General features: G+C 36.3%; 1 protein-coding gene across 1 annotated transcript in view; it reads left to right on the top strand.

The window, feature by feature from the left end:
• The first annotated feature begins 772 nt into the window (after positions 1–772).
• Positions 773–21034, top strand: part of LOC150075188 (poly(rC)-binding protein 3-like) — a 739881-nt gene continuing 719619 nt past the window's right edge. The window contains exon 1 of the mRNA XM_090389199.1: positions 773–859. The gene's annotated coding sequence lies outside the window, so the exon portion shown is untranslated. The remainder of the gene's footprint in view (positions 860–21034) is intronic.

Below are 21034 nucleotides of genomic sequence, written 5' to 3'. Positions count from 1 at the left end.
AGAAATGTGTTTTGTTATTAAAGATTTAGGATATAAAAGTAATACTCGCTTCATAAACGAAGTACGTATCAGATTTAATTTATGAATATTTATTTATTTACTGTACTTATTTGTTACTGATAAAAAAAAAAAAAAAAAAAAACAGAGCCGAACAAAATATGAAGTCAATAAACCTACTTTCTCATTCAATACATATTAAATTTCATAGATCAAAATTTTCTCTGAGTATTTGTTATAATAATGTGAACACCAAATAAAATATATGAAAATAAATATACTAATTAATATTTATAATTTAAAAAAAAATAAGTGACATGAATTTTTCACTAAGATAACGAAAGTTTTACTTTAATAATTGTTCACGCAGACCTCGTGATTTATAAAAGTTACAGAAACGTTTTTAACGTATCCAGTTTTTGTTGTGTAAGTAGCTTGGCTAAGCTAATTGAGATTCTGTGTTGACATTTTGACTTTTATAATATACTTTCTACCGTTGTCACTAGATGGCAAAGTGAAATGTTGTACTAGTTGAGCGCACTGATATCCCGCACATTGTAGTAGCGTTTGGAGGTAAATAAATTTAAAATATGTAGGCCATGGAGCACATCACAAGTACTCATTTTTAATCAACAGAAGTTATAATAATAAATAATAAATTTATTGCATATTTTTTCACTGTGTTTCATTTAGCGATAACGAGAAACTACATCTTATGTCGCGGAGTAACACATTTCTGCACAGCTGTGTTCAGTACTTGGCGCACGCTATCACCAGTCACTTCTTGTTTGTTACCCTGCTCTTCTCACGTTTTCCCTGGTCCTGCCAAAATCCCAACTAGCCCTTCCTCACCATAACCAAGGTATGTCCCAATCCTTCACCACTCTTATTTTCATTTGTTCCCTGTTTATTTTAGCTGCTTCTATACACTCCCGCTTCCCAACGCTGTCCACCACTACCACTTCCCTTTTCTCCCTTGACTGTTTCCAACCGGTACCCTCGTTCCCCATACCCTAAGCATGGAACCCGTCCATGTGCGAGGAATGGTATCTGTTGTTGTGACCATTCGCCATTAGTTTAGAAGATAGCTGAAATAGCGTTCATCTAATAACCTAAATAGCAGCTAATCTGACCATTAAACCATCAGCTAGCAACGCCTCGCTCTTTCTAATATGGCGTTGCGAGAGTTTTCTTTCTTCTTTTTTTTTTTTTTTTTTTTTGTGCTGTGCATGTCTCGTTGTTCACCGGCGCGCGCGGTTAGAGACACGCGCTCGAGGCTGTTCATTCTTCCTTGCACGAGAACGCAAAAGGCGTTCTTGTACGTATTCTGCACGTGTTGGCGCAGTTAACTTAGGAACGTCGTAGCGGGGAGAAAAGGGGGGAGGTAGGCAGACGGCTATACCGTACCGCACAGTTTGTAGAGGCCAAGGTCGCAAACTGGACGGAGCTCGCGGAACCCAAAATAAATCAGGCTCGCAGTTAATTCATTTGTGATATTTAGGATAACTGTTAACATATGTTTTTTTAAACTGTTATTCTTTCAGAATAGATAGTTTTTATAGATTTATTTAATAATTTAACTACATTGTCTTTACCTCGGTATAAGGACGGCATTTTTACTTAAACAATATTTTGGTGGGTGGAGAAATGGGGGAGTTCAATGATCTTCATTTGTTGATCATTATCAGATGCTTATATCACTATACAAATTATTACATGGTTCGTAACATTTGTGAATTCGTGTGATCTCGGATTTAGTGATTAGCTTGAAACATTGCATTTCAAGCTACCCAGTTTTTACACTAAACAATTTTTACTTTAATTAATACACAAAATATAAGTATAAACAATTGTATAATTATTTAAACTTCGTAGAATTTTTTTCTTAGTTTTAGTTGCATATTTGAATAGTGTTAATGCCGGATGGAAGGTTTTTGGAATTAATATTTTGATCGAGATTTCTTTTTTATTTTTAGATGTATTTTAATACACGTGGAATGGATTAAGCTTGCCAGCCTGAACTAATAAATAACGGCAAAGCATCGTTTGTTTTTAATAACGCTTTTAATATATATAAAAACAATATACGAGCTGAAGTTATTTTTATGTTGTCGTCATTTGTAAATTAAGCGTGCCTGCAAAATATTTTGGATTGCACATACTTGTCTCAAAATGTGCAGTTACTTTTGACTTGTACATTTTAACATTTGTTATATAGATTTTTAAAATTAATGCTTAAGTTAAATAATGCTTTCTTTTATATGCTTCTGCCTTTATTGCTGCTCCACGTTGCATAACAGATGTTGTATGATTATGCAATATTGAAATGCTCCCGATGTTTTTGTAAATTTGAGATGACGTATTTATTGACACTTCAATTAGTAGAAATGTCGCTTATAAAAATAATAAAAGAAACATTCCCTGTATATATAATTTGTACGTTTTTAAAATTTATTTGACCTTTTAAAACTAGATATATACTGAAGGTTGGTCTCAGTAAAGCTTGTGGCACATAGTGATCGAATTTTTTTAAAATTATTTTAAAAAGGGTGGCGTTGTAAATGGTCAAAATTCCGGTCAACAAAATTTGGTAATTACTGTTGCTAAAAAGTCTAGACTCGCTAGCTAGGCAGTCCCAGAGGACTGTTATAAATTGTAATGTAATAAGCAATTATTTGTTATTCACTGGAATCCAGGCCAGTGAATTGAGTATTTGCTAGAAAATACTCTTTTTCGCTTTCTAGATGCTTTCAGCTCCTAACTCTGAATACTAGTCAGTTTTTCAAACCTTCACGTTAACACACTCGGAAAATGAGCTAACAGGTGTGAAGTTATTATTTTTATTTTATTTTTGAAGTATTTTTCATATGAAAACTTTCCATCTTCTCAATAACTTGATTCTATGAACTGGGAATTAGGTGCTGATTGTATTGTGCAAGTCCCAGAGGCGTTTTAAGGACGTTTTCAGGGGAACTGTGATATCAATGAAAAATTTTTCATGAGTTCATTGAGGGATGGGTGGATCCAATGAACGTAGAAACTAATTCCTTTCGAAAGTTAAGTACAGTAACACTTTTAGTTGCACATATTCCGTTAACATAGTATCCAAATAATCATTTTTGATGCCAGAAAATATATTTGGACTAGAATTTCAATTCTAGTCTTTCATTCATTTTCATTCAAATATGTACAACGATCATATAATGTTTAATTTTGACAGCAGTATTAGGGATTGCCAATAGAATATTTTATACCTATTTAAATTCAAAATTATCTTAACTTACACTATGTATATCGGAATTACACAGGTGAAGTGCTGTGTAATTCTGATATACTTTGACCCACGTACTTTATTTCAAGTACTTGGGTCAAAGATTGTGCATGCAACGTGTCTTCCAAATATTATGAAGAAATAGTGTTTTTAATAGTAAGTTATATTCTAATTTATATTATTATTAATGTTGTTTGGAATTTAATATTTTTATTTTTTGTTACGGTAATCTATTCTCGGATCTCACCAGATAATTCGGATCCTGCCACGCTTATATTCTATCTGTCATAATTTCTAAGTGGTACTCAGTATTTTTTTTTTAAATTAAAAAACCCTTAATTTTCTGTTCTGCATATTTTTTTTGTGTTACTGTATTGTGACTGTACACGTTTTTTGTTAATGAAGGAATACTTCGATTCAGTTAGATTCCAGGTAGTTGCGTTTGGGTGGTAGTTTAATGTTTTTTTTTTTTTTTTTTGGTAGTTGTTGGCGCATAGGCTTCTGTGGCCATAATGCACCTCTTAAGGTTTTTGCAGTACTTTGATCCAAGCCCGAGGCGGGAATCTGACTGTACACGTTTTTTGTTAATGAAGGAATACTTCGATTCAGTTAGATTCCAGGTAGTTGCGTTTGGATGGTAGTTTAATTTTTTTTTTTTTTTTTTTTTTGGTAGTTGTTGGTGCATAGGCTTCTGTGGCCATAATGCCCTCCTAAGGTTTTTGCAGTACTTTGATCCAAGCCCGAGGCGGGAATCGAACCCGCGACCTTTGGGTTGCCAGGCAGGCACTTTACCCAACCGGCTAGCCCGGTCGGCGGTAGTTTAATGATCAGCATAATCAACGGTAGGGAATGAATTGCCTCCAGACTGCAATTATCAGGTATTGGTTTTGAAACGTATTTCCATTTATCGCTAATGCTAAAATAGATTGTCTCATTCAATATCGCTGATAAAATTTGTGTGAAACAATGGACAGATCTCATATATATCATCGGTACATGACGTTTCGCAATCTTCTTTAGGATGCCTTGAATCATCTACGTAGGTAACGCCCCTCGCTGACAGCTGATTGTTATTTCTTTTTCTACTTTGAGTCTACTCATTTTCGTGAGTATGTGTAAATGCTTTTGTTTAATAAGGATTAAGTCATGTTGTTAACAAAATTTAACCTCGAAAACTACTAAAATTTAAAAATTATTGCATATATGGTAATACAAAAACTGCTTATTTACTAGCCTGGCCCCTTAAAAATCTAATATAGTATTCTAGAACCTCTGATGACAGAAGATTGAAACTAGCACAGTTTAGTTACTTTTTTTTACGTAGCTACTAGTTAGAGAAAGCATTTATGGACAGGACACTTCTGTAGAATACTTTTGTGGATCACATTTTGTGCCCTCGAAACCATGACATGGATTCAGAAATCACTGCATCATCATCAGAAAAATGCTTTGCAAAAAAGGATTTGCCATTCATGTGGCTGCATGTGAATTAACACATGAGCAACATTAATCATTCGTGAAGAAATGGCACACAGTTCAACAACATTCTTCGGTCTCTTTTTCCTTAAATTACACAGAAACGAGACAGGTGATAGGATTAATTGTATCCTGCTGATGGAGGTTCCATTTTTAAGATAATTACTGAGGCTCATGTCACACTCTCAGAAAACTTATAAATAAATAAATCTTTATTTGTCCTACCAAGATATATACGTGGTGAGAGACATATTCCATTCATGGCAATATATGCCAGGGGGATTTACATATATTGCAATATAAAGGAATAACAACATATATTTAATTAGATTTACATATAATACAATATAAAGGAATATAACAACACCACCACTGAATATGCTATATATGTGGTTCACATGTTCACATAAGCACAACATTGAGTCACAGTTACTCCAGAACACACAGAACTGTTAGGTGACAGTAGCCTGAGTGGACTACATCGCGGTTTGTTTCCTGTACTTCGGATCTGCTATTAGCCTTTCAAGGTTAATTCCAATTTGAGACAATCTGTGGATTGATTCCAATGCCTTGGCTGGTATGACCCTATCGGCCATATGCCTCTTAGGCCAGATAGCAGGACGTGCCACTCACAAAACTGCCAGAAGCATGGTGATGTTATCACTCCAGTCATCATCTTGATTGTGGTTATCAGTTTTTTCCAGGCAATAATGTCTGGTAAATGCTGTATTTTCAGCTGTTCAGCAAGCTGCATGGTCCTTAACTGATGGGGGAGATGGTGTTTACTGTTGGCCCACTTCAGCAGCCAGAATTAAGTCACATATATACTCCTAATGTGGGTAGGGGTGGCTGATGCCCACAATTCAGCACCATACAATACGGTTGAATACACCGTTCTTATATATCTTGCAGTTGTTGCAGTTTGTTTTACATGCAAGAGGTCTTGTTTGGTTATCCAATGTAGATAGTTTAATCTCTTTACAAGCCCGTCAACATGGGCCGTGAACGTAAGTTTGGTGTCAAATATTATTCACAGATCTCTGAGTTGTGACAATTGGGATAGGTGTCCCAATTAGTTCTGGATGTACAAGTGTAGGTGATTTTTTGAGAGAGTACACCATCATTACAGTTTTCTATGGATTTGGATCAGGCCAGATTTTTCTAAATATATTAATAGCTCCATAATTTTATGAGTGATCTGGTCACACACTTCAATGTTAGACAAGGCCGGTTGGATGGTTGTCAGTATCCTAATATCATCTGCGTATATGTACAGATCATTCCTGCCCTCGCAGAAAGGGATCGTCATTGCGGTAAATAGGAGTCCGGATAAGATGCCACCTTTGTGGAACTCCTGCATCAACTGGTCATTGGAGGATCTGAGTGTCTGTATGAAAATAAATGGATCGACAAGTTAGTAGGTACTGCAGGAACTTCAGCAGGTTATCACCTTTCCAGAAGACTTGGTAGGTAATCTTCTTATAGAAGGCAATGATGACTGAGAATATTTCTGCTATTTGGAAAGTTTGGAAAAGAAGTTATTTTTATAATTTGTTATTCATGGCCAAAAGTTGCTTTGAACAGTTCTGACTTAACCTTCTAGGGAGGTGATAATAGTTGAGGGTTCGATCACACAAAAGCTTTCATCATATGTGAAATAGTTATGGATGTGTTTCATAGAGTCGGTACTTCAGGCGGGCTTCATGCGCCAATTTTCGAATTGTTGTGGAACGTTTTCATGACATATTCTTCCATTTTGTTATCTTTTGTGACAAACAACAGCTGTTGGAGGCCTAAGCATTTCTGCACAGGCACTTGTGCCTAGTGAACTGCCTATAGAGTTACTACTGTGTAACAACACTTGGATGAGCAGCCCTTCCACTTTTTTTTCTCTTCACTGGCATTTTATTTTCAACTATGCTAACACACAGTTTGTTCAAAGTACTGAAAATATATTTTGCGATTCACAAGAGGATCTTCATCTTTAGCAATAATTCTCATATTTTATTGTTTTATGATTACTGAAATTATTTAAAAACACCCTTAATTTGTGGATATACAGCATATTTCTGATCAGATATGCAGTTATAACTACGGTACCTTGTATATTAGTATGGGCAACTGGTGCAAGGAATGGACTTATCGAAGTGCAAGACTGACCAAGTCACACAAATTATCACTATGAATTTATAAGTAAATACGGCTAAATAAATATACAACATAACGTTAATATGCCTAATAAAGATTAATCAAGTTACTTACTCATTGGAATATAATTCCAATTCAGCCAACTTTGCAATACCCCCCCCCCCCAAAAAAAAACAGCAATACAATGTCATTAATTATTAATGCTCATAGAATGGCTGCATGTGCAAAATGTGTAAAGGATTTCTCATAACCAGTGATATTGCCAAGGTCTTTATCCAATTATATAGACTACACCTGAGAAAGAGTGCTTATAGAAAATATAGACAGGTTGTAGAATTCAGTCTATTTTAGAGGCATTTTTAATCCTTAGTGGAACTTAAACTCGAGGAGTGGATGGGGGACACACAGATCCCCCCCCCTATACACTGGGATGTGAGGAGTTCTTTCCCCTCACCATGCTTGCTCAAAAGGAAAATATTTTGTTACATATTTCCGCTTGGAAAGGCTGAGGATATGTATACACTCTTAGATTTTAATGGAAAGGAAATCGCAAATCCGACCTACTCTGGAATATCGTTGCGAGTTCTTCCATAACCACTGCTAAACTGCTCGATGTTATTTTCCTAAAGAGACAGCAGTCAGGATAATTAATAATCCTCACAAACCTACACCACTCCGTATCAAACGGTCAAGTGGCTGTTGTATTTTCTTTTCTACAGATATGTCTACCAGAACTTTCTTCTGAACTAGCATCTGTAATTCTACCTCTTTCTTCCAAACCTTTATTATTTTTATAGCGTATTAGCGTCTAAGAAATTGGTTTTAAAACTTTATCGAGTTCTTTGCGAGTGCGTAAGTGTTTTGTGTATTTTACTAATTTCAGTAAAATTTTAAAATTAATTAAAAGTTATTAAATTTAACATGCATAAGTTTTTGATTAAACCGAAAAAATGCGAATGATGAGTCAGTGGCAGAAAGTAACAATAACAAAAATCGATTGCAAGTGTAAGTTTCTTAGATAGTATGAATCAGAGCTGTACTACTCAATATGTTGATAATAATAATACGTTGATAATAATATTAGTAAAATAATAAGAGGAGTTTACCTCAATATAGTGCGTAGAACACTTCCGTATGATACCCTCCAGAAATTAAAACGGAAAAAACAAAAAAATCGACAACTTACCGGTACATTAGAGTAAAATATAAATAATTAAATAATCAATTTAACACAAGTCAAATCAATTTAAAACAATTAAAAATCAAATTAACGCAATTAAAATAATCTAACGAAAATATTCAAAACGATTTTCCTTCCTCATCATAGGAACGCAATTAAAATAATCTAACGAAAATATTCAAAACGATTTTCCTTCCTCATCATAGGAAGGAAAATCGTTTTGAATATTTTCGTTAGATTCTTTTAATTGCGTTAATTTGATTTTTAATTGTTTTAAATTGATTTGAATTGTGTTAAATTGATTATTTAATTATTTATATTTTACTCTAATGTACCGGTAAGTTGTCGGTTTTTTTGTTTTTTCCGTTTTAATTTCTGGAGAGCATCATACGGAAGTGTTCTACGCACTATATTGAGGTAAACTCCTCTTATTATTTTACTAAGTGTAAGTTTCATACAATCGGTTACATGGCGTGCAAGCCCTTGGTAGAGTCCTTAAGTACCAAGGTAATTAGTAGTCCGTAAGTACAAAGGGTTTAAACTTTGGATTTGTGTATGGTTTTCAGTAAACTGAAGACTTCCGAATGCTAAACATGGCCATTTATCAGTGAACAACTGTTTTAGCCATCTGCAATAACATCACATCCAAAATCTCACGGGACACTTAACGAATCTCGCGGCACACGGTTTGAGAACCAATAATCTAAGGCCATTTTACGAATTGTGCGTCTTATGTTTGTATTAAATATTGGTGTAGATACACCATAGATAGATCTTAAATGAAAACTACGATAGTAGTGTAAAGGCATCGTTTCAACTATCTCATATTGTGATGATCCTTCACAACGAGTTACCATGTGTTGCACTACATCGAATAAGTAACGCTTCACTAATAGAGAAGACTATTGTTACATATCACGTACACCTTTTGGCATCTGTCATATTGTGAAATTAACTTCACAACTGGGTTGTCGTGATAGCAATACCAGAGTATCTGCCCACCCCGAGAATAAGTAACAATAGTCTTCTCTATTAGTGAAGCGTCACATGGTAACTCTTTGTGAAGGATGACCACGATATGAGATACAGTTGAAACGATGCCTTTGCACTACTAATCGTAGTTTTCATTTAAGGGCTATCTATGGTGTATATTTAATAGATAATTTTAAGTTCTTATAATATTATGCCTCGTTGCATTTATATTTATTACAGTACTATGTTTGTATAAATATGTTAGTGGGCCAATACGCATTTTGTGTGAACTGAAAAATCCGGAATAACTCAAGGGGGAAACCAATACCCCCTACGCCTGAGATCGTCTAAGGCCTCGATTGAATAGACATTTAAGAATTCTCTCAGTCTCAGATGGGATTAGAATCTAGACAAGTAGCGAAACCACTGTATTGTTTAAAGATCTCAGAAATATATTCATTTGATGGATGCTCCTCATAACAACCTTTTGTTTTTAACATATACACGGTGTTTATTTTAAAAGTAAACCCAAAAATGTTCAAAGAAAAATACAATTTATTAATAAAATAATTTAAAAAATAATAGTTTATAAACAGTGCTTTAAGTATCCTTTGTTGTCGCTTCGGAGTGTATTTCAATGCTCGCTCTGAGCTTTCTTCTTCAATAACTCCCACAAAAAGAAGGCTGGGGATATTAAATCAGTAGACCTAGGTGGCCAAAGTCCTTGTCATGCGATTCGATCCCTAAAAAGCTCTTGCAATATGCCAGTGGTTCAGTATGCAGAATGGCACGCTGTCCCCTCTTGGAGCCAGATGTCTTTCATTTTTTTTAGCAATGCAGTAAATTGCATTTGATACCTTGGTGACAGTTTGTTTTCAAAGAATATGGGTCCAGCTAACTTTATTCGAGATATGCCACATTAAACACCAATTTTTTTTGGATATGTAAGGAGGTTTTGCAGGAAATGTGCTTATTTTCAGCGCTCCGTACTCTGATTTTGACGGTTGTCCTATGACAACCGTCAAAATTAGAGTAATTAGAGGACAATCGTCAAGGAGAAACCACACATTGTCAGTGAAATAAATTTTATCCAAAATATCAGTACTTTCATGGAGAAGAAAACTTTTAACCTAGCGACAGTAACGCAGATTCGGTATGGAAAAGGTTTTAGGTGTTTTCTTACAACGAAATGTGCTGAACCGCATGATATCTCCTTTTGAATGATGAGTTTCCTCGGGGTGAGTTTGGAAATTGCAGAATTGTTTGTCTTAAGTGTATAAGAACACTCGTTCTTTGATGTTCCTTATCTTGACTGATCCATACTCACGAAACTTCTTTATTATCTTGAAAATTGCAACTATACATGGACGGTTAGTGTTAGGGAATTTTTCCACAAATTTTTGTTGACATTCACTGTTAGACTTCGTTTCCAAGTAATAATCCACAAAAAAAAAAAAAAAAAAAAAAAACATTGGTCGTTGGTATATGGCATGAAGTTCATTTACCAATAGTCAGGCGTGCGGCTTCAAATACGCATTGTAACAAACTGAACACTTCAAATGCAACGCTGTCACTTCCTTCTATTACGTAATATCCTCCGCTGTCGCCCGCAAACAATTACACCAACGATCGTTACTTGGTAATATTGAACTATACAGCACTTAATACAAATAACGGCGATTCACTTTTGAAATGAACACCCTATACATGTATTTACTTTCGGGTGTAGGGAAGAGCTATTTACTACGTCACGTTGGTAGGACTAGGGTTGATCCTGGAGTTTGTGTACAAGAATTAATGTTAGGGGATACCCGGGCCTCCTAGCTGGGAATGAGAAGTCCCTTTATTTGGATTTAGGCCTGTTTCGATCGAAGGTCGCAGAAGAATTGCACCTGCTGCATCCTCCAAAGGACTAGACCTAGACTGAACCCTCTGGAAAGGGATTTCACTGATGGAAAGCAATATTTCTCAATGCTTTTGAAAGTTCAGGTTTTAGAAAATATCCGAAACACAAATAGGAACATCTTGAAATAACAAATTACACAATCTTTTTGAATAAACATATGAAGAACAACTAGAGGGTTAATATTGAATTCCTTCACTTATGTGACATCATAGGTAAAACAGATGAATTGTTTTTCCCAATATCTCACTCCGCATAAATTCATCTAAAAAGTACCTTGGCAACATTTACGAGGCTAGTAAAGTTCATACGCTTGAACATAGTCATTTTCCAGTTCTCAGCATTAATTGTATGAGAAGCGTATGATTCATCGATTTTGACGATTGCCCTCGTCGATCGAAAAGCAATTCTGCTCTTACACTAGAAATGTGTTGCCCCACCGCGAATTCCGAACGAGTGTTCAGTGCCAGATTTTAGTCTGGTTCCTGGCACTCATTTTTAAATGCTATTATATTCTTGTTTATACCCCGGCACGATTACCAGGTCAGTGCAGTTTAGAATAAATCAATCAATACAAATATTAATCGTATTTCGCAGTCACGGGCTTGAACCCCCCGTCCACTCAAAGAGCTTATGCTGCTGCACTCGGGCTCTTGACCACTCGGCTACGTATTAAATAAGATGTCCTTAACTCTGGGTTCCTTGCTGTTGCGAACTTGGATGCATGGTGTTTCATCAATGGCATTACTCAAAGTCTAAAATGTATTGTGCAATGAGCAGTTGTCGTGCTGTGTGCTGTGTAGAACGTTTTGCACCTTTGAATAAACGCTTGCTGGAAGGCGAGTGGTTTTCCAGCCATTTGTGACTGTAAATAAGTTCCAGCTATATCCGATAGTAAATGTATTCTATTACTGTATTACTTGATAGCAGTAGTGTTGAGGGAGAGAGGGTCTGTACGTGTAGCATAGTGGTATCGTCACGGTATTCTCCACACCGGGCGGAAAAGGCTCGGGTTAGAATCCCGTCGATGACGCGAGGAACTTTAATGGGCGTTTTTCACTCCGTGGCTGAGTTTGTCGGTCACAGGCGTAGATAGCAAGGTTTTTTCACCCAGAAACTGGGGGTTTTTTCGTTCAAAAAAACAGGCAAATCGACCAGAGGACACCGGAAATTTACAGATATAACACATATACGGGCATATGCAGTGGGGTGCAAAACTTAAGGACCAACACTATTTCTAAAGGTTACAACCACAAAATCTTTCCTTTACTGATGAGAGTAGATTCACCCTCAGCAGCGATTCTGAACGTCAGCTAATCTGGCGAGAGGTTGGCACACGATATCACCCTGCAAACATCACTGAAAGGGATCGATGTGGCTGTCGAGATGTTCTCGTTTGGGAAGGCGTTATCTTAGATGGACGTACACAACTCCAGATACCGGAAGGCAATACTGTAACCGTTGCACGCTACTGTACTGAGGCAATCCTTCCCCATGTGCGTCTGTTCCGAGGTGCTATTGGCCCCGAGTTCGAGTTTAGGGATGATAACGCCACACTCCATCGCACTGCAGCTGTGATATGGTTTTGGGAGGTGAAGACATTGTTCGTATGGATTGGCCTGCCGGTTCCGTTGGTCTAAATCCCATCGAATACATATGGGCCACTCTGGAGAAACGCCTAGCGGCACGTCCACACCCATCAGAAAATATTCACCAGCTGAAGATGGTGCTGGCAGAGGAAGAAATTATCAACATTGTTCTAAGTATGGACAGGCTGTGCAAAGTCTGCATCGACGTTAGGGGTGGCCATATCTCTTACTGATGTCAGTATTTCACAATTATGTATACAATAACAATATTTTGTACCGTTCTCAAATATTTCCATAAAGAAAATATGCATCGAAACTAATTTTTGTCTGTTTTTTAAAATCTCAAAGTCTTGGTACCTGTCGAGGGCCTACGCGCCATTTTACGTTCCCCTGAAGTAATTGTAACGCGTGCTTGCGTGTATGTGCGCACGCCCTCATGTTTTATTTATTTATTATTATTATTATTATTAATAACAAGGTGCAAGGAAGCCTGGGGTTTATGTTGCATCAGCCAAAAAAAAAAAAAAAACAATAGCACCCCTTTGGTGCTATTGTTTTTTATTGAATTGCGTGTGTTTTGAAGTCGATTTTCTGTTAGCTGGACGAAAAACCCGTTTCCGGGAGAGAAAAAACCTTGCTGTCCCGCTTGTGACCGACTGACTTAGCCACGTTGTGAAAATGGCCCATAAAAATTCCTCCCGTCGTCGCTCGAACTCAGGTGTTTTCCACCGGGTGTGGGGAGGATGGTGATCCAACTGTACTACTCACGAGGGCGTCTTATTGTGTAATTTATTTATCTATAATTGGGTTACCTGGTCGCGTTGCTTCTTGATATTCGCACAGGGTTCAGTAATGTTTATTCTTTATTCTTCTGTTTTAGATAGACATTTTTATTGCATTTAAGTATTGTGGATTTCATAGTGGACCAACAAAATCACGATTGATGGATGGTTGATGATTGGTAATTGATGGACGTGTTTTTACATTTTTCAGAAAATGAAATTCCTCGTGAAAATTTGAATTAGTGCTTACCAGGAACTAATGCTGCAATCGAACGCTTTTTTGTTTTTTGTAATGATTAAAATTTGGGCTACTGAAACGATGCAATTTAAGTGAAAATGTGAGAAAGCTATAACTTTCCATTTTATTATTATTATTAGCCATATGGCGCAAGAAAGCCTGAGGCTTAATGTGCACCAGCCAAAAAAAAAAAAAAAAAAAAAAAAATTCCCCGAGTTACCCAGAGAGAAAGGGGGACAGAAAAGAATCACAAAGAACGAGGAGAATGATGATTTCAGATGGCCAGATTTTATATTTACAAAAGGGGGAACGATCGTTTTAACGTGGCCGTGTTATAACCAACTGTTCCGCTTTAGTCTCCAGAAAATCCGGTCAGTGTATCACTGACCTGAATAGCGTCCAACGAATCTAAAGCCTTACTGTTGGTCAAGTTTCCCTGACACGTTCCTGCCTCAGCCAGTATCCTTTGTGAGCGCTGTTAACGCCGGCCCTGTGTAAGATTGACAATCGAGAAATTAACTGTAACCCCATTACATGTTTATGCTTCCTTTTGTTAGTTCTGTTCATTTCCTACTGATCAATACAATGCAAGTACTTTATCCTCCCACAGAATCATTTATCTCTACACTTTATAATTGACAGCTAAATTCGCACAAACTCGTTATATCGCTGGACTCTGAAGTGTTATCTATTAACTTAGTTTTGCTGTTTCCATCTTTTTTTGCTTTCTGTCAATGCTTGTGACTATTGATAATTTCAACGTAATATGTGTGTCTACGAAGATAACGATCGTTCATTTACGATTTTTTTTTTTTTTTTTTTTAGTAAATACTGTACTATCAAAATTTCGCCCCAACCGTTTTCAGGGCCTAATTAAATTCATGAATTCCCCTCCCCCAAAGAAGTAATCGAGTGCGGCTCTCCCGCAAACCTTCTACCGCATGTGCAGATGTGTAACCTCTTGGGTTTTGTAATTGAAGTTTTTTTTTTTTTTTTTTTTTTCTCTAGTTTTGTTGACTCATGTAGATAGAACGAAGAATTTCCGGTTACGGCATTTACTCTCGGACTGCTAACTGCTTGTAAATAAACAAAATAATGTAACCGAATTGAACTTTGTGTTACAGCGGATTTCTTTGTTTATTTTTGATAAATTTGTTTTTTTTTTTTTTTTTTTTTTTTTTGTGAATTAAGAAAGCAAGGTAATTTGGTTTATCGCATTTATAGAATTACTCAAATATTGTTTTTATATACAAAATGAAATATATATTATATATATTATTATTTTTTTCTCGTCTTGTCTTGTGTCTTTATTGGATAAGTTTGAGCCAGCAAGTCTTTTTTTTTAAATCGTAATGAAAGTTACTCAACTAATGTTTAATCAATTATTCGGAATACTCTGGAATAATGATGAAAAAATACAATTTTAATTATGTGAAACAGAACCTGGGCCCTGTGTACTTGAACGAATTGGATGGTTGATAGGAGTAACTCACTTTTCAAAAAAAGTGAACTAGTTATGACAGTTCTAAAATAAGGAATAATTACAATATAGGCACAATATGGCCTTAGCAGCCCTTGTGCCACTAAACAACATATCAACCAATCATAATTACAATACATTTACGTTAAATAGCAATAAAGAACAAGTAAATGCATGGGCTGTGTAAGAGTAACTAAGAGTAAGAACAGGTGTGTGTATACTTGAATGTAAACCAATGCTAGGAGCATAGTAAATAAATTTGATGAATTTGAAATGCTGGTCAAGACATCAAATGCAGGCATTGTTGGGATATCAGAGACATGGTGTCACACTGATATAAGGAATGCAGAATTTGAATATAGGGAGTAGAAAAGAAAGCAAGGTAACTTGTGCACAGAGAGGACAAAACTATTATATTAAAGTCACCAAGTAATTTCTTACATGTGTTTTCTGGTTGATTTGCCTGTTTTTCTGGATGAAAAAACCAAGTTTCTGGGAGGGGGGGGGGGGTGAAGGAACCTTGCTATCTATGCCTGAGACTGGCTAACTCAGCCACAGAGTGAAAAAAAGTCCATTAAAGTTCCTCACATCATTGATGGGATTCAAACCCGGGCATTCTCCAATCAGTGTGCGGAAGATGGTGACAATACCACTATGCTACCCACACAGACAGAAAGGATAGGAAGGGAGGAGGAGGGGTTATATTGTTAGTTAAGAAACACAAAATCTAAGACAGTGCATCCAGTTGACATAGGTGGCCAGTGCAATGTTGAGTCAGTTTGGTGTGACATAAGCACTGGGAAAGAAAAAATGAGAGTAGGAGTGTGTTATAGGTCTAATGGCTCTGATGAGTACAATTGAACAACTGTACAGAGAAATAGTTAGGGCCAGAAAATCAGAATGTCTTATAATGGGAGACTTTAACTTTCCAGATATTGACTGGAACTTTTGGATTTATTGGATGACTGTTTTCAAAAGCAGCATGTTGGAGAGGTAACCAGAGAGAGATTCTCTTGATCTGATTATCAGCAGTGAGTATTCATGCATTAAGGATTTATTCATTCTGAAGGTAAAAGACCCACTGAGTGGCAGCAAACAGTGTACAAATGTGGGATTTAATTAAAGACGTAACTACTGTCAATTATAAAGGGAAAGGCTTTTGCTTTCATAAGGGTGAGGGGTCTCAAAAAGTTTTTAAATTCAGTACAGCGGAACCAACTGATGATGTTACAAACAGCAAATTCTAAATAGAAAGCAATCAAGAAATTACTCACGGAAGCTACTAGGCTTTTCAAAGCAAGTAAGAAATACTGTTCAGTGTATTAGGTCTAAGTGGGTGTTAGGGGAACTATTGAGATTCATGGCAGAGAAGAAAAATGCATGGAATGCACATAAATTATCAGGCGACACAGAAGTCTCCAGTAGATATAAGCTAGTCTGTAATCAAGTCCAAAGGAGGTTAGGTAAGTGAAGACAGACTACGGGAAATCTTTGGCAAAGGATGCAGAGAAAAACAGCAAAGCTTCTTTATTTATGTAAACCATAGAAGGAAGGGGATGGATCAGATTAGTCCACTTGACATTGATGGTTTGACTGTTGATGATCCTGCTCAGGTAGGTGACAAGCTGAATAAGTATTTTGCATCTACATTCACACATGAGGAATTCTCTAGGGAAGTGGAGGCCAGAAGTTTATCAAACTCCAGCTGGGAACTAAATGATTTTGTAATAACTGAGAGGAAAGCGGAAGAGAAACTGTTGAAGTTGAACATAAGAAAGGTACCTGAGGTGGATGGAATCTATCCAATTATATTAAGGGAGGCAGCAAAGGAAGTAAGAAAACCCTTAGTCATAATTATGAGAGCATCCTTGGATCCATGGAAGGTTCTTGCAGACTGGAGAAGTGCGAATGTGTTTCCATTTCGCAAAGGGGGATCAAAGGGTGACATGAGACCTGTTAGTTAAACTTCTGTTCCAGGGAAAATAATGGATCCACTGGTTAAAGAAGTAATGCAGGATCATCTAGACAAGACTCTTCAGACACTGCATGGGTTTGTAAGGAGAAATCTTGTTTGACCAATTTGATTGGATACTACAATCTGGCCATAAAAGAACTGGATGCAAAACATAATTTTGATATCATATTGAGGATTTCAGAAAAGCTTTTGATACTGTTGCACATAAGACTGCTGTACAAATTGGAGTAGTGTGGCATTAAGGGCAAGTTGCTGCTATGGATGGTTGAGTGGGAGAAGACGGAGTGGTAATCAATGGATACTGCTCTTCGTGGACTAAAATTATTAGTGAAGTCCCCCAGAATTTGGTGTTGGGCCCATTGTTGTTTTCTATATTTATAAATGATATTGATGAAGGTATATCAGGTTTAATATCCAAGTTTGCAGATGATACAAAGGTTGGCAGGGTGGTTAATGACAGTGTGCTACCACAACAGGATCTAGAAAAGTTAGGCAGATGGGCTGAGAAATGGCAATCAAAGTTTAACATTGATAAATGCAAAGTATTGCATATGGATAGTAGTAACCCCAGAGTAAAGTACCAACTTGTGTGGTATTACACTCAGCATAGTGGAGAATGAAAAAGACCTTGGGGGGGGGTGATTGTGCAGTCAGATATGAAGTTCTCTGAGTGATCTGATTGAGGTGTTTAAGGCTTTGAATGTTTTGAGCAAGCTCAATGCTGATGGGATTCTTCCTCTTGCTCAGATTATAAACTTGATGGGGCATAAATTCAAACTGAGTAAAGACAGTTGCAGAATAGTTGTGCAGAAATTTGCCATTAGTCAGCGAGTGGTTTGATTTCTGGGAAAAATTTCCATCTGTTGCTGTGGAAGTTGATAGCTTAAATACATTCAAGGAAGAATTAGACAAACTTTTGGAGGGAATAGATAGGTGAAATGGGAACTGTTCCTTTTTGGCCAATGCTGTATACAGGGTGTCTTAAAAATACATGGCATAACTTCAGGAATGAGTTCCTCATATGTATACAATAAAAATATTTTATATCAACATAGTTCCGGAAATGCTTGGTTCCTGAGTTATTAACTGGAATGTCTTATCTCCCGCAGGTGATTTCCTTCATCACAAGGTACTGATAGAATCTGATGGTTTTCCATTCTGACCATGTACTCAAATCAGGAGCAAGCGGATATGCACTTTATGTACAGTTTGGCGGACGGCAATGCTCTGGAGGCTCATCATTTGTACCACGAAAGGTTCCCAGAACGAAGAAGTCCAGACAGGAAAACGTTTGAAGGTATCCATCACCGCCTTTGTGAACGTGGGACTTTTACACCTCGTGCTGACGACAGAGGATGACCAAGATCTACGACTCCTGAAGTAGAGGGGTGGACCAACTGCCTGGCCCCCACGCTCAACTGATTTAAACCCACTAGATTTCTTCTTATGGGGCCATTTAAAGTCATTGGTGTATTCGACTCTGGTAGCTGATGTGGAAACTCTCCGCAATCGAATTGTGGCAGGTTATGAGACAATACGAAACATGCCAGGAATTTGGCATAGTCTTTGCGAGTTCATGAGAGATGTCGATGTGAGGCCTGTATTCAGGCAGAAGGTGGACATTTTGAAAAATTACTATAAGGTGATGTGAACAGCTAAGTGTCATAGACAGAACTTCAAAACTAAGCATTTCCGGAATTATGTTGATATAAAATATTTTTATTGTCCACATATGAGGAACTCATTCCCGAAGTTATGCCGTGTATTTTTGAGACACCCTGTATAATCTTGCTTTCTTGCATCATATGCCACTACTTATGCTGATGCTAATATTGTATATGCACACAGGCACCCAGTTCTTTGTTTATAACACTAGTATATCCAAATGGGAGATGCCGATACATCATTATTATTTTTTTTTTTTTAAGGGAGAGTTTCTTCAGCAGAGGGCTAGTAGTGAAAGTCTTTAATTAAGACAGGTTCATTTATTTCTGGTTTAGGATAGCAATTCTCAAATTTCTGACAACATGGATCTTAAACTTGGAGAACTTAGTATGATAGTGGCAAATGATACAAGAAATCAAAGTTATACAGCATAAACAAACAAACAAACAAGCAAGCTTGTGGGTTTTTTGATTGACATTTCGTTCACTGTCAGTCAAAGATAATAGTGGAGATAATATACAAATAAGACAGTATAGAAAATGTGATTAAAGCCCTGCAGAGGGGGTTTATATAAAAAAAAGTTGTTTTTAATATAAAATTATGGATTTTTCCCATTTGTGTTCAGAAAAGACTGAAAATAAAGATGGCTTCAATGGTGAACAATTAATTATTTCTTGGCAATTTTTAAGTTTATTTATGGAGTAACTTTTTACCTTGTTAAGCAAATGCATGTGCGAGGAAGAGAAAGTCACTGGCATGCCCAGATATGGATTAAATTTGTAACCTTATGTGAATATAGATGCAAAGAATCTGCTCAGCTAATCAACCAAATGTTTGGGATTGTCTATACTGGTCCTACTGCTTTTCTGTAGTGAACTAGTACAATTCATTCTTTCCTTTCCTTTAGTGCTCACATATGCAAAGAATTATAATAATGATGAACAATAAGTATATTCTTATAGGTTGTCTGAATAGGTATGTGAGCAGTATAATCAGTCTCATCATGTTCATGTAGTTGGTCTAATTGCAAAAACTAGACATGCTAGAGGAAACTGTTAACAGATTTGGAATTAGTGTCCAGAGATCTGTGTAGTCCACATAATTTTTTCTAATGAAAAATACTTGTTTGGCCTGTGTAATTGGTCCAAACCGTCTTTAAATTTATTCAAATTACCCACTTCAACAATACTAGGTGAAAGTTTTTCAACAGTTAGTTATTTATTCTTTGGCTGAATGAAAATTTCTCTGTCTGTTCTGCAACCATATTTTTTCAGTTTAAATTTATGTCCACTTGATCAGAGTGGACATAAATTATGTGAGAAAGAACCTTGGACAGCTGAGAGAGAAAGCTTAAGAATGTTATTTGCCTAATCCTTTCTTAAATTTATTCAAACTTCTTACTTTCACAACTGCAGATAGAAGTTTGTTCAAATAATCAGTTAATGTCCAGCTGAAAGCAGATTTCTGCACACTTTTCCTGTAACTATCCTTAAGATATCTAATAACATAATGATCTAATAATTGATTTAGTTTCTTATAGTTAGTTCTGTTGTTATTCTCTGTAAAATTCTTTTGCGACAAATGTCATTTAACTAAAGTACAGTGGACACTGTTTATTTTGATTACTTTTGGGTACAGCTAAATTGATAAGAATAACCAATTAATAACATTAACTGAAGAAACATGAATGCAAATGTCCAGCATTATTTATAGATTCAGAACGGAAATGTGTAAATAAAAAGGAAGTGGATAGAAAGAAAACACGAAAATGAAACAATATAAAACACTTTAATTTAACTGTCTGCTATTTCTTTAGGAAATTAATCAATAAAAATTAAACTATCATAAATTTTATGGAAATCAATACAAACCATTAAAACCAAATAAAGAAAATATTGAAATCAAGAATTAGTAAAGGGTTTATGCTCTGCTGTAAAACAGTCAGATTGGTCGGAGTAGAGATACAGTACAGTATTTTCTTTCACAGAATAATGACACCCCCAATCATATGAACTGTATGAAGCAACAGTAGTAACTGAACATGCAATGTGTTGAAGTTCAAGAACAAATTGGGATGTTATGTAATCATTTCCACTGCATATGTGTAAACCGCGATAAGCGATAACATAAACCAAAGGGTTGATTATAATAAACAGTTTTTTCTAGGTATTAGTGTGTCTGATCAAGTGAGGATATTAAATGACATCTGCCTATACCTTATTTTAAGATCGCTGTACATTTGAGTGGCACAAATAAAGTTTATATGCATGTGCACATGGTTTATAGGAGTATGTCTAGTTTTCCCTTAGTACAGTAGTTTTCTATGGAGGAACCCCAATAGATTCCAATTTATGTGAA

This window comes from Mastigoproctus giganteus, chromosome 14 (assembly GCF_048544385.1).
Source record: "Mastigoproctus giganteus isolate SK-2022 chromosome 14, ASM4854438v1, whole genome shotgun sequence".
NCBI lineage: Eukaryota > Metazoa > Arthropoda > Arachnida > Uropygi > Thelyphonidae > Mastigoproctus > Mastigoproctus giganteus.
Note: the sequence above shows the minus strand (reverse complement) of the source record. Positions and strands in the feature narration are given on the sequence as shown.